The sequence below is a fragment of the Papaver somniferum genome, chromosome 7, assembly GCF_003573695.1.
Source record: "Papaver somniferum cultivar HN1 chromosome 7, ASM357369v1, whole genome shotgun sequence".
In the NCBI taxonomy this organism is placed as follows: domain Eukaryota; kingdom Viridiplantae; phylum Streptophyta; class Magnoliopsida; order Ranunculales; family Papaveraceae; genus Papaver; species Papaver somniferum.
The window spans coordinates 252,923,296-252,935,502 of NC_039364.1; positions in this window are offsets into that span (position 1 = coordinate 252,923,296).

Here is a 12,207-nt window from a genome sequence, read left to right on the forward strand (position 1 = left end):
CGAATTCATCCTCATCTTATAAGAAGGCGAGAACGAATTTGGTTTTCTCTTTCACAGAGCTCGGTATCTTGCGGTTAGCTTCATCTCGTTCAAGTTGAACTTCAGAAGGGTCTCTTGGAATTTCGCCAAAGCCTTAGCACCTTGATCAGAGATGCGATCCTTATCATCTATGAGACGCTAATTTTGGTTCTCAACTCATTGATTTTCTCTTTAGAATTAAGAAGAGACGCTTAAATCGGTTGGCTAACCTAAACTAGATCTATGGTCAATTTCTAAGAGGCGAAATTTGGATCTTAGTTCATTCAGAAGAGAGAAATGAAATTTATCATTTGAGAAACTATTTAAAGATTTATTAAGACGCTCAAGAAGGGTATCATTATCCAAGGCATTAGGAAATGAACGAAGAATGGTAGCTTCATCAGAAAGACCATAAATGTCTGCAAAAAGGATCAATTAAATAAGATAAAACAACAGGATGAATGAATGAATAAAGGAAAGGAGAAAAGTAACATACCATAGAGTGATTATTAGCTTGCTGAAGACTAGAGATTTTGTTCTTATACGAAGAAGAATCAATTTCTAGTTGTTGTTTTTCTCGCGAAGACATTTGACTTTCCTTCCAGTTCCTCATTCTTTGTGCGAAATTGAAGATTCTTCTTTCAAGATTTTCGCATCTCCTCTCAGATCTGAGGCAACAGCGAAAGAAGCTTTTCCAGCCTGCGAGAAAATATAAAAAGTATTAAAATAGAGAAGAGATTTTGAGTTACAACAATGAAGAAGTAAAAGGATGAAAGCATACCAGACTATTAAGAGAATGCAGGAAATTGGGAGTCACTGATCTAGAAACTCCGCGAAGAGAATTATCACCATCCACAAAGGAACATCGCAAATTGTAGCGAGAGCTTTACAGGTGTTAGCGAATTGACTATCTCATTCCTTGCAAAGAATCAGAAAAGAGGCCAGAGAGCTTAGCCATAGAAGATTCAGATGGAGAATCTTCATTTGCAGCAAGGTCATCATTATCTCATCATCCTCATCTCTCGGATTTTCATGAGAAGGAATATTTGAAGGAGAGGAAGAACGGACTTTTTTTTCTTTGAAGGAGGAGCAGTTGGTTTTCCCTGCGAAGAGCACCTTTGCCTTTATCACCAGTCTTCGCAACATTGGCAGCTCTTCTATTTCAGCAATAATCTTCACAACATATAGAAATAAGAAATGGAGGCAATACTACATAGTTCAAAATCATAAGAGAATATTTCTTACCTCATCTGTGTATGAGCGAAGAGCTAACAGGGTACTAGCTTTCCCAGTCCTGTTATAACTATCTTTCAGTTTTTGGATCTGTAGAATGTCGCAAGAGTCAGCGAACAAAAGAATAAAGACAAATAATAAAATATAAAGTGAGCAAAGCTGGAAGAAACATACCTCTTTCTCCTTCTCGGGCCAAGAGAATACCCAAGGTTGATAGGTAGCGAGATTCTCAGGAAGAACATTTGACCCAGTAATGTAAGGTCCTTTTAGCATCAGGGGAAAAACACACCATTTATCATCTTTGGATTGGCGAGGAGTTGTGTTCTTACCAGAATGCCAATCAATATCTTGCATGAGTATTTTAGCTTCATCAATGTTATCTTTCATTTTCAAACGAATACCCCAGCGAGTATTCTCTTTCTTCATGGAGATCGATTCATAATTTTCAAAGAAACTCGCTACTGTGTATTTCTCGGAAATTATCTCCAGGTCTGCGAATTTAGGATCCCTAAGTTCTTAGGAGTACAGAGATCCTTTACCAGCACCACGGTTGGCGAACTCTAGCATCATACGGATGCAATCCCCACTCAGTTGGAAGATAGCTCGCGAAAATCCCGAATGAGCGAGAATTTCATAGAATAGAGGAATATCTGGGTCATAAAGAGGAATAGGGAGACCTGCGAGAATCTGACCTAGCGAAATTATGATTGGTTAATCATCACAATATTGATCAGAGAAAAGTTTGATAGAAAGAATTGACTTAGCACTTTCACCAGAAATGGTAGAAAGTGTGAAACCTTTCTCAGCAAGATCTTTTTGGACGTCTCTTAAAATTTTCTCATGTCTATGGCCACTTGGAGGCATATTTGAATATAGAGTATGGGAATGAGTAAAAGGTAAGAAGATTGAAGAGGGAAGAATTACAGTAGCAAAACTTGCATAAGAACAATAGAGTTGCAGAGATGAGAGAAAAAAGAGAAGAGAAAGTAGAAAGAAAGTGGAAAGAAGAGTAAGAAGAGTATATAAAGGAGATTTTTTTACTCGAATAAATAAACACTATTAAGACGAAAAGACGTGAGCGGTTGAAAAGCAGCGGTTACAGAAGACGTGTCAAGAAACAGATGGAAGAAAGAATACGTGTGATAAGTGCGGAATATGAAGAGATGAACAGCTGCGGCATTTCTCACATCATTCTCTACTTTGCAGAGAAGATATGAGAAGAGGCAAGATGTAGGATCAGAATCTCGCAGCAATAATGCATCAGTGAAATTATCAACAACACAACACAACAACGTCGCAGAACAATTCCAGAAATGACATAATAAATGACGTCAGCTAAGATCATGAGAAAGATGTGATAGTCCTACGAAAATTAGAGTGTTTGCGAGATTAACATTCGTTAAGTTGCGAGAATGTCGCAAGCCATATCCAAAAATAAAGGACAGATTAGCTGCCATCCACTATGTATTTCCCTATAAATAGTCCTTCAGTTGTAAAGGAAGAGAGAGATCTTTCTCTGAGTGAGAAGCAAGTAAAGAGGAGAGAGAAAATCTAGAGCAATGGTTATTCTTGATTCCTTTATCTTTCCTTGTAATATTTTTCAAAGATTCATCAATAAAATTAAGATTGTTGATCTAAAATGAGTTGAATGTTAATGAAATCTTGTGAGGGGTGTAGTGTAGGATTTCCTGCAACTACAGTATGTCGACATCCTTACTTTGTAAGTCATATTTCATACTTACAACCTTGAAACCGATTTGCCACACTTCCAAACAAGTTTAGAATTGGTTCATCTGACTTTCTTTCTTTTTTGGTAAGTCCAAAATTGTATTGATGAATAGCCAATATGTATAAATAGTTTACAAGAAAAGAGTTCAGAAGACCCCAAAAACTTACAAACTACTTAAATCTGAAATAAGAAACATTTGGATATTCTAAAGAATGTAGAAAATATGGTCTTTCATCATAATTCAACCCTTCACCATTTCTAAGAGAGCAACCCGTTTTTGCCATATTGTTTGCTGCAAAGTTAGCCTCACGACAGGTGTGAACAAAACGAATGGAAGTATAGTTGCTTTGAATCAATCTCCACATGTGCTTAACAAACCAAGGAACATGCGATGTTGACAAGGCCGTAATAGCACCCACCGAATCTGAACGTACTAGAACCTTTCTAACAGGTTCATCTGACTTCCAAGAACTATGTGATTGATCAAGAACACTCAATCACAAATCATGGGTTTAACAGTTCTACCAAAACAAGTTTCGGTTCTACCTCCATATGAGTATTGTGCATAGTCACACTAGCTTTCCAAAATTTGGTTGACTAGGTACTAGGATCGGTTCCCCACATATATATGGTATCTAACTTGTATGTGTTACACATGTCCATAGGATCGGTTCCCCTTTCTTCTAAAAACTTGATGCACCTCATACAAGGATCGATTCCCCTTTCTGATGTGTTGCACCTCTTACTAGGATCGGTTCCCCTTTACCCAGAGTCGGTCATACACAAAATCACAAAATCGATCATACCATCTCAGGTGATTACATAAGATCGGGTTCACTAATAAAAGTCATACCAATACATAAGTCAGGCCTTTGTGAATAGTTTTACCAAGAACATAAACAATTCATGAGCGGTTATACTAATCACACATATTGGTTGTTCACAAGATATGCAATGAATAACAATACCAATAACGCCTGGCGATTTCCTTTTCGATTCATAAAATAAGTTTATGAACTTACTTCCTTAAAACACATGTAGAATATTGTTTTCTAGGATGAAATCCTCACCTCATACCCATACATAATCATAATAGCATTTAAACGATTATGTCGATGTCTTATCTACAAAGTTTAATGGTTAAGCAATAAACCTCGTATTGTATTCCTTAATACTATGTCTATATAGAGTGTTCATGCTTCGCAGTTTTGTTTTCAATAAGCAGGTCTTGAAAGATACGTTAGGGAATGAAACAGTTCAAGTCAAATATCACTAACCTCAAGTGGAAGGATAATGTTGTCGTTGTAGCTTCTTATTGTTCACTTCTTTAAGTCTTCCCAATACTTGTAATATATCATATACTAATACTTTCAAGCTAACCTATACGAAGTTGACTCTAGTACATAATCAAGCGACTCTTTAAATGAGTTTTGATTCACTAAAATATGACAACCAAACTTGACATACCAACGCTTGGTGGGTTCAACCGAGCTAGGATTTAAAATGGTTATAGAAAGTTCGAAAATTGAGTTTAAACGCTTAGTAGATTTTTCAAACGAAGAAAAGGATCTTGCGAAGCAGAATTCAGATGGTTTGAATGCTATAATACATACTGTAAGCCGTGATCTACAACATCATGTATCAACATGTCAAACTTTGAAAGAAGCTTGGGATATTCTTCAGATCGTATTCGAAGGAAACACATCAGAGAAAGAAGCTAGACTTCAAACTCTCACATCCAATTGGGAAACCCTTCGAATGGATGACACCGACACTTTTGAAGAGTTTCATATTAAACTCTCTGAGATAATTAATGCTTCTTTCTCTCTTGGAAAGACTATTTCTGAAAAGGATATAGTGTGCAAAATTCTCAGATCGTTGCCATCTAGATACGATTCTAAGAAACATGCAATCATAGAAGCAAATGATATTTCAACACTCTCACGAAGCACACTCGTTGGAAAGTTAAAGATCTTTGATAATGAATCACAGTATATTCAAACAAAAGGAATCGCTTTTAAAGCTGCAAAAGTTCTGAAAACTCCAATCGAGAGGAATAGACAGATGGATGATTCAGATGAATTGATTGCTGAAAATTCTGATGATGAAATTAAAGAATCATTATCATTGATTACTAGACAGTTTCGAGATCTCTTAAACAAAAGAAATAAGAGATTCATAAAGGATACTCATCGTTCTTCTCGTCCACATGATCGAGTCCCTGTCAAAAAGGATCAGGAAGAAGATGATGAATATCAGCCTCAGTGCTTTAAGTGTAAAGGGTTTGGTCATATTGCTAAAGACTGTCCCAATCTTAAGAAATACACTGGAAGCAAGGCTCTGGCTGTAACTCTAGATGATAGCTCTGATTCATATGATTCTGAAGAAGAGGAAACAGCTAATATTACATTACTTATCAATCTTATTTATTCCTCCTCCATTAGTGATTTACCCATTTTAAAAATGGACGTGTCTTCCGATGTTATTAAATCATCTAATGGTAAAGGGAAAAATAAGACAAGATGCAAAAACTGTCTCAAAAACAGAATTGCTAAAAGTTGCATATGCACCCCAGTCAATCTCAAGATACTTCGTTAGTTCGAGGTAACAAAAAGAGACTTTCTCATACGATACTAGATCAAGGACACTCTGGTTGTTCAAAATTCCATTATGAGAGAAAATCTCATACTAATACCACCTGATCGATATTAGAATTCTTTCCTCACCATGTGTGCCAAATTTTGAGTCAGGAAGAAGAAAGATCAAGGCACATACGTGTATATTATGGAAATAAAATCTAGTAATTGAAAATATTTGAGATATTCATATTTTTAGGAATATTATATTTTCGGTAGTATGAAAATTATAAAAAGATCCTTCTCTTTTCTTGGTCATTCCTTGTCCGAACTATGAGTCTGGATCCAATGTCGTCTCTTGATAAGATGCTAGATCAGAAAGATCACTTTAAGAATAAGTTTGCATCTTCTCTTGATATGGAGAAATCAAAGAGCAAAATCAAAAAGAGAGATTGGCTTAGCAAGAAGGAAAGAGAGAATATGCTGAAGAAAGATCAGTGTATTGAAGCATTGACACACTTCTGTGTTCAATCAAAGACCGGATTACATGTTCTTGCAGAATCCTTCAAGAAAATTTCTCAACTGCAAGAAATTATGGTCAAACAACAAGGTTATCTACTTGACGAATTTCACAAGTTGAAGACTGAAAGTAATAATCTACCTTCCTCTAGCATTGAGATGAAGGATTAATCAAGAAAAATAGACATCAGTTTTTGATTTCTTTCAATAATTGTACAAGGTCTATTTTGAATAAAACTATCTTATTTATGAATAAAATTATTAGTTTATAATTTTTTATGTGATAGTTTTTCGATTACATAGCTTGTGCTTGAATGCTTTATTTTATTGCTCTGTATGTTTATGGGATGTTTGATTTCGGTTTTCATGACCTTATTATTCGATCTCATATGTGTGAACCCTTATGGTTTGGGTGACTTTTTGATTTAGCGGGATTGAGTTCTAGCCCATGTTGGTAGGCTTTATCAAAGGATCATGAGGGGTTCCGATTGAAACAAATATGTGAAAAGTCACAATATGTTGAATCATTTGGTTTAGCATAAAAGCATATGTGTTTCGGGGTTTCAACTTTTGCATTGCATTAGTTGAAACCGGTTTTCAACCTTTCTCTGGTAAAGGTTGCTCTTTGTTGTTGTTCTTTTGTTTTGCGAGAGGATGACAACATGACCTTAATATCGATCTCATATTAATATACATCGCCAAAAAAAAGTTTGAAACTCTAAAAGAAACATGACTCTACCAGTATGATTAAGGCTTTTGAAGAGAATTTTATTCCCTGGTTTGCGCAACAGAGATGGTTGGATGTGCGTCACTCTTATGTTTCATTCCGCTTTACTCATACTTTTCGTGAAGCTAATTTTTTAGCAGATCAAATGGCTAAAAAGGGGTGTTCTTTTGATAATGAAGTGGGAATGCACTATGTTGGGCGTCCAAATTTTTTTGAGTTCAATAGAATATCCAAATGTGGAGTATTTCAGATTTAAATAGTTTATGAGTTTCTTGAGGTTTTTCTGACCTCTTTTTCTTGTAAACTACTTGTAAATTTTGTTATCATCTTTATTACAATTTTTTGACTTATCAAAAAAAATGAGAGGATGACAACATAACGGGGGAGAGTTCTAATGTGAACTTGCGCTTAATGATATATCTTTTTGGGGTGAAGAGGATGCGGAACTTGAGGTAACGAATTTGTTAGTTAATCGTTTTCCTGTTTAAGAAAAGCCTGATTTTATTGCATATATTTATTGCTTTTGCTTAATAAAATTTCAGTACAATTGATGTTTTATTCCATTGCTTGTGTATGGATGTGTGTGATTCAATTGTTTCCGGTTAAGAAAAACTATTGTTATCTTGCTTTATTGTTTGGTATCAATTGTTTAGGCTTACAAAATTTCGGTGCAATTGTGGTACTTTAATGTCTATGTTGTTTCAGTTGCTTCCGGTTGAGGTATATAATTATGCAAGTTGATTTATTTGGTTTGTATGAATTGTTTATGACTTAACAAAAGAAAAGGTTTTCGGGATGAATTGTTTAGTCCAATTCGATTCCGGATAAGAGAAACTAAGTTAATTCTGATCTTAGTTAGACTTATCAAAGTGGAGGTTTCGGTTATTCAAGTCTAATCGGATGCTTTAAAAAGAAATGATAGTTAACTAACCTAGCACTTGTCTTGTTTAAAAGTGAAAGGTCTAAGTTATTGATGAGAATAACTAGAGCCTGATGAGAAAAATAGAGTTAATTCTGATCTTTATTTTGGTCTTATCGAACAAGCGATTGTATTTGTACAATCGGTTTAGCGAAGGAACTAAGTTGCTTAGTCGATTTTTGGTTTCGTAAACTATTAGGGAAAATTGCTTCGGGCAATTGTTTCCTTGATAACATATCAAAACAAAATTACTTTTTAGTTTCGGTTTTGATATTGGTTATCAAAAATGGTGTGTGGAACCCTTGTGCTTAACTCTTATAGGCTGCAAGTCTCTTTGTAAGATTTGTAAGATCCTTTCGGTTTGTCCTTTATTTGCTCGTACCTTTGTCATTTTGTGACAAAAAGGGGGAGAAATATATGGAGTAAATAAGTGATATTGATTTGTATTGATTTGATATCACTAAGGAAAGGACAATGGTGCTTAAACGTTATATCAAACGAAAGAGTAAAGCATAGACTAAGGGGGAGTAACATATCATATGATGATGGAAATAACAAAGACGTGCGCATTGAAAATCTACCTATATTACCTTTAGCGGGAATATTAGCTTTGCTATTATAATGTCAACAACGACATTTATGAATTGAATGTATACAGGCTATTGTCTTGTCGAATTTTGGAATCAAGCGTATGTGTAATGAATTCTTGTAATTTTTTTATCCATATGATGTAAGAGTTTTGTCACTAAAATTGACAAAGGGGGAGATTGTTAGAGCATAGCTTGGTTGAACCCACCAAGCATTGGTATGTCAAGTTTGGTTGTCATATTTTAGTGAACCAAAACTCATTTAAAGAGTCGCTTGATTATTTACTAGAGTCAACTTCATATAGGTTAGCTTGAAAGTATTAGGATATGAGACATTACAAGTATTACGTGAAGACTTGAAGAATGTGAAGAAGTAAGGAGCTCCAACGACGACATCATCCTTCCACTTGAGGTTAGTAATATTTGACTTGAACTGTTTCATTCCCTAAGTATCTTTCAAGTCGTGCATATTGAAAACATAACTGCGAAGCTGTGAATAATTATACTCTAGTTAGACATAATATTAAGGAATTACAATACTAAGTATAACGTCTATCTTTTGAACTTCGTATATAAGACACCGACATAATCGTATGAATGCTATTGTGATTATGTATGGGTATGGGTGAATATTTCGTCCTAGGAAACAATGTTTTACATTCTTTTAGAGGAAGTAAATTCATAAACGTATTTTGTGAATCGAAAGGGAAATCGCTAGGCTTATTGGTATTGTTTTTCATTGCAAATCTTTTGAATTAACAATATGTGTATTTAGTATAGCCGCTCATAACTTGTTTATGTACCTTGGTAACTATTCACAAGGCCTGACTTTTGTATTGGTATGACTTGTATTAGTGAAACCGATCTTAAGTAATCACCTAAGATGGTAAGATCGATATCTTGAATTTGGTGTGACTAAATACTAGCCATTGGTCACCGATCCTAGTAAGAGGTGTGATTACAAGGGAGAGTGTAATCGATCCTTGTAAGAGGTTTAACAAGTTTTAGTAAGTTGGTGATCCTATAACTTGGTCAACCGATAACAAGTTTTACCATAAAAAGTGGCAACCGATCCTAGTACTTAGTTAGCCATTTTATGGTAACTAGTGTAATCGATCCTAGTACCCACTGGGAGGTAGAACCGAAACTTTATGTTGAGGTCGAACCGTGAAACCCATTAATGGTGATTTGATAAGATAATCAATTACGTAGTTCTTGGAAGTCAGATGAACCAATTCTAAACTTGTTTGGAAGTGTGGCAAATCGGTTCCAAGATTGTAAATATGAAAAAGGATTTACAAAGTAAAGATGTCGACATACTTTGAACATGTGCAGTAACTCTTATCTTTTATTGTTCAAAGATATTCCTTAATAGCTAAAGGAGAATCCCGGATCGAAATAAATTGAGAATCTTTTAATTAAGGTTTTTAGTTTTTATATGCTTTTAATTTCCAGCAATTAAAATGCATATCTTTAGAAAATAAAAATTAGTAATGTGCATTTACTAGTTGGAGATTTTCTACTGAGATTTCGGTCATTAATTGGACAGAGCATTTCCAGAATTATGAAAACCGATTTTGGCTTTATTGCATGAAAAAACGGGGGTACAACAACCTCACCCTATATTTCGATTAGCAATCTGTATGGACAAACTCTAATATACTTTCAAGAGAATCAACTAGACTCAATCTTAATAAAGTATATCAAAGAGTTATATCTCTCTTTGTTGATTAAATTCTTTCTCAAGCAAATAGAAATCTGCGAGTCTAATTGAATACAAGAGAAATCACTTGAACGGTACCAAAGACCAATGTCCAAGGATCAATCAATTTCAATCAATAACCAAAGGTCGAATTTCCAATTGATTGATTCAAACGCACAACCTGTGATATTTCAATTATATAACAAAATATAATGCGGAATAGAAATAACACAGACACCAGAATTTTGTTAACGAGGAAACCGCCAATGCAGAAAAACCCCAGGACCTAGTCCAGATTGAATACCACACTGTATTAAGCCGCTACAAACACTATCCTACTCCAAACTAACTTCGGTCTGGACTGTAGTTGAACCCCCAATCAATCTCACACTGATTCAAGGTACAGTTGTGCTCCTTACGTCTCTGATCCCAGCAGGATACTACGCACTTGATTCCCTTAGCTGATCTCACCCACAACTAAGAGTTGTTACGACCCAAAGTCGAAGACTTTAATAAACAAATTTGTATCACACAGAAAAATCTACAGTAATAGATAAATCTGTCTCCCACAGAAATACCTACAAGTTTTGTTCCGTGTTTTGATAAATCAAGGTGAACATGAACCAATTGATAAACCGGACTTATATTCCCGAAGAACATCCTAGTATTATCAATCACCTCACAATAATCTTAATCGACGCGGCGAAAGAAGATATTGTGGAATCACAAACGATGAGAGGAAGATGTTTGTGACTACTTTTCTATCTTGCCTATCGAAGATATAAATATCAAGCCAATCGTTACGATTGTACTCAAAACGATAGAATCAGCAAGATCATATCACACAACTACGAGAAAGTAGTATCGGTCTGGCTTCACAATCCCAATGAAGTCTTTAAGTCGTTAACCTGGTTTTTAAGAAGAAACCTACGGTTAAAGGAGAATCGACTCTAGATAATGCAACTAGTATCACACAAGAGGTGTGGGGATTAGGTTTCCCAGTTGCTAGAGTTCTCCCATATATAGTCTTTCAAATCAGGGTTTGCAATCAATGTTAGCTTGGTAACAAAGCATTCAATATTCACCGTTAGATGAAAACCTGATTAGATTCAAGCTAATATCTTTCAACCGTTGGATCGAAAACTTAGCTTGTTGCACACAAATGAAATGCACGATTTTAGGTTTGTGTAACCGTACCCAAACATGTACATTTGTTGGTTCAACAATAGTTAACCAAATGGTTAGCCATATGAGCACTTTCATATCAACCATATTCTTCTTCACCATAACTAGTTCAAATGACTCAAATGAACTAGTTAGAGAGTTGTTCAATTGCAAGGAAATCTTATGTAACTACACAAGACACAATAGAAGCAAAAACGATTTGATTTACTCGAATCAGTTCATGAACTTTATAGCCACGGTTTGCATTCTTCATTCCTTAGTTAATATAAATAAGTTCACAAACAATCGTCTTTAGATATAACCAACTTAAGTTCGTAGACTTAGTTCGCGGACTTAAGTTCCCGGAAGGATTTCTCAAACTCCGACAGATTTTCTCGGGTCGAGAACTTCCGCCAGTTTGCGGACTGGGTTCGCGTACTGAGTTCACGGCTCTTGTGCCGGTTCTCTTGATCAACAAAGTTAGCAAATTTCGATTCAAGGAAAAAATGACTTATACATATATGTGTTGCACACAATGCTTATATCCATCATTGGTTATATAATCTAAACTCTCATTTCAATCATTGAAATATTCTTAGAGGACGTTATTAGATAGTTGTTATTCACAAACTATTTTTCGTCAAAGTAAGCAATTTTCAAAGTGACTGAAATGTATCATGACTTTCGTCACTAGGTAAAGATGAACTTGGCCAATGCAAAATCTTACCAACACATATTTCGAGAAATAGATAGGCGAGATAAACTCGGCTCGAAATAGCAAATGTGTATAATCAAAGTCTGTATAGCAAAACGACTTTTGTCTCAAAATAGGAGATATAGTAGATAGACTTTTGAGTGATAGATAAGTTCAAGTCTCCACATACCTTTTAGTCGATGAAGTTCCAATAGTTCCTTGAGTAGTCCTTCGTCTTGTATGATGATTGCCATGGATTTCTTGAGCTCAACTACACTTTCTATCCTTGTCCAGACTTAGCTATAGTATACTAGAAATCAAGACTTATAGTTTTGATCA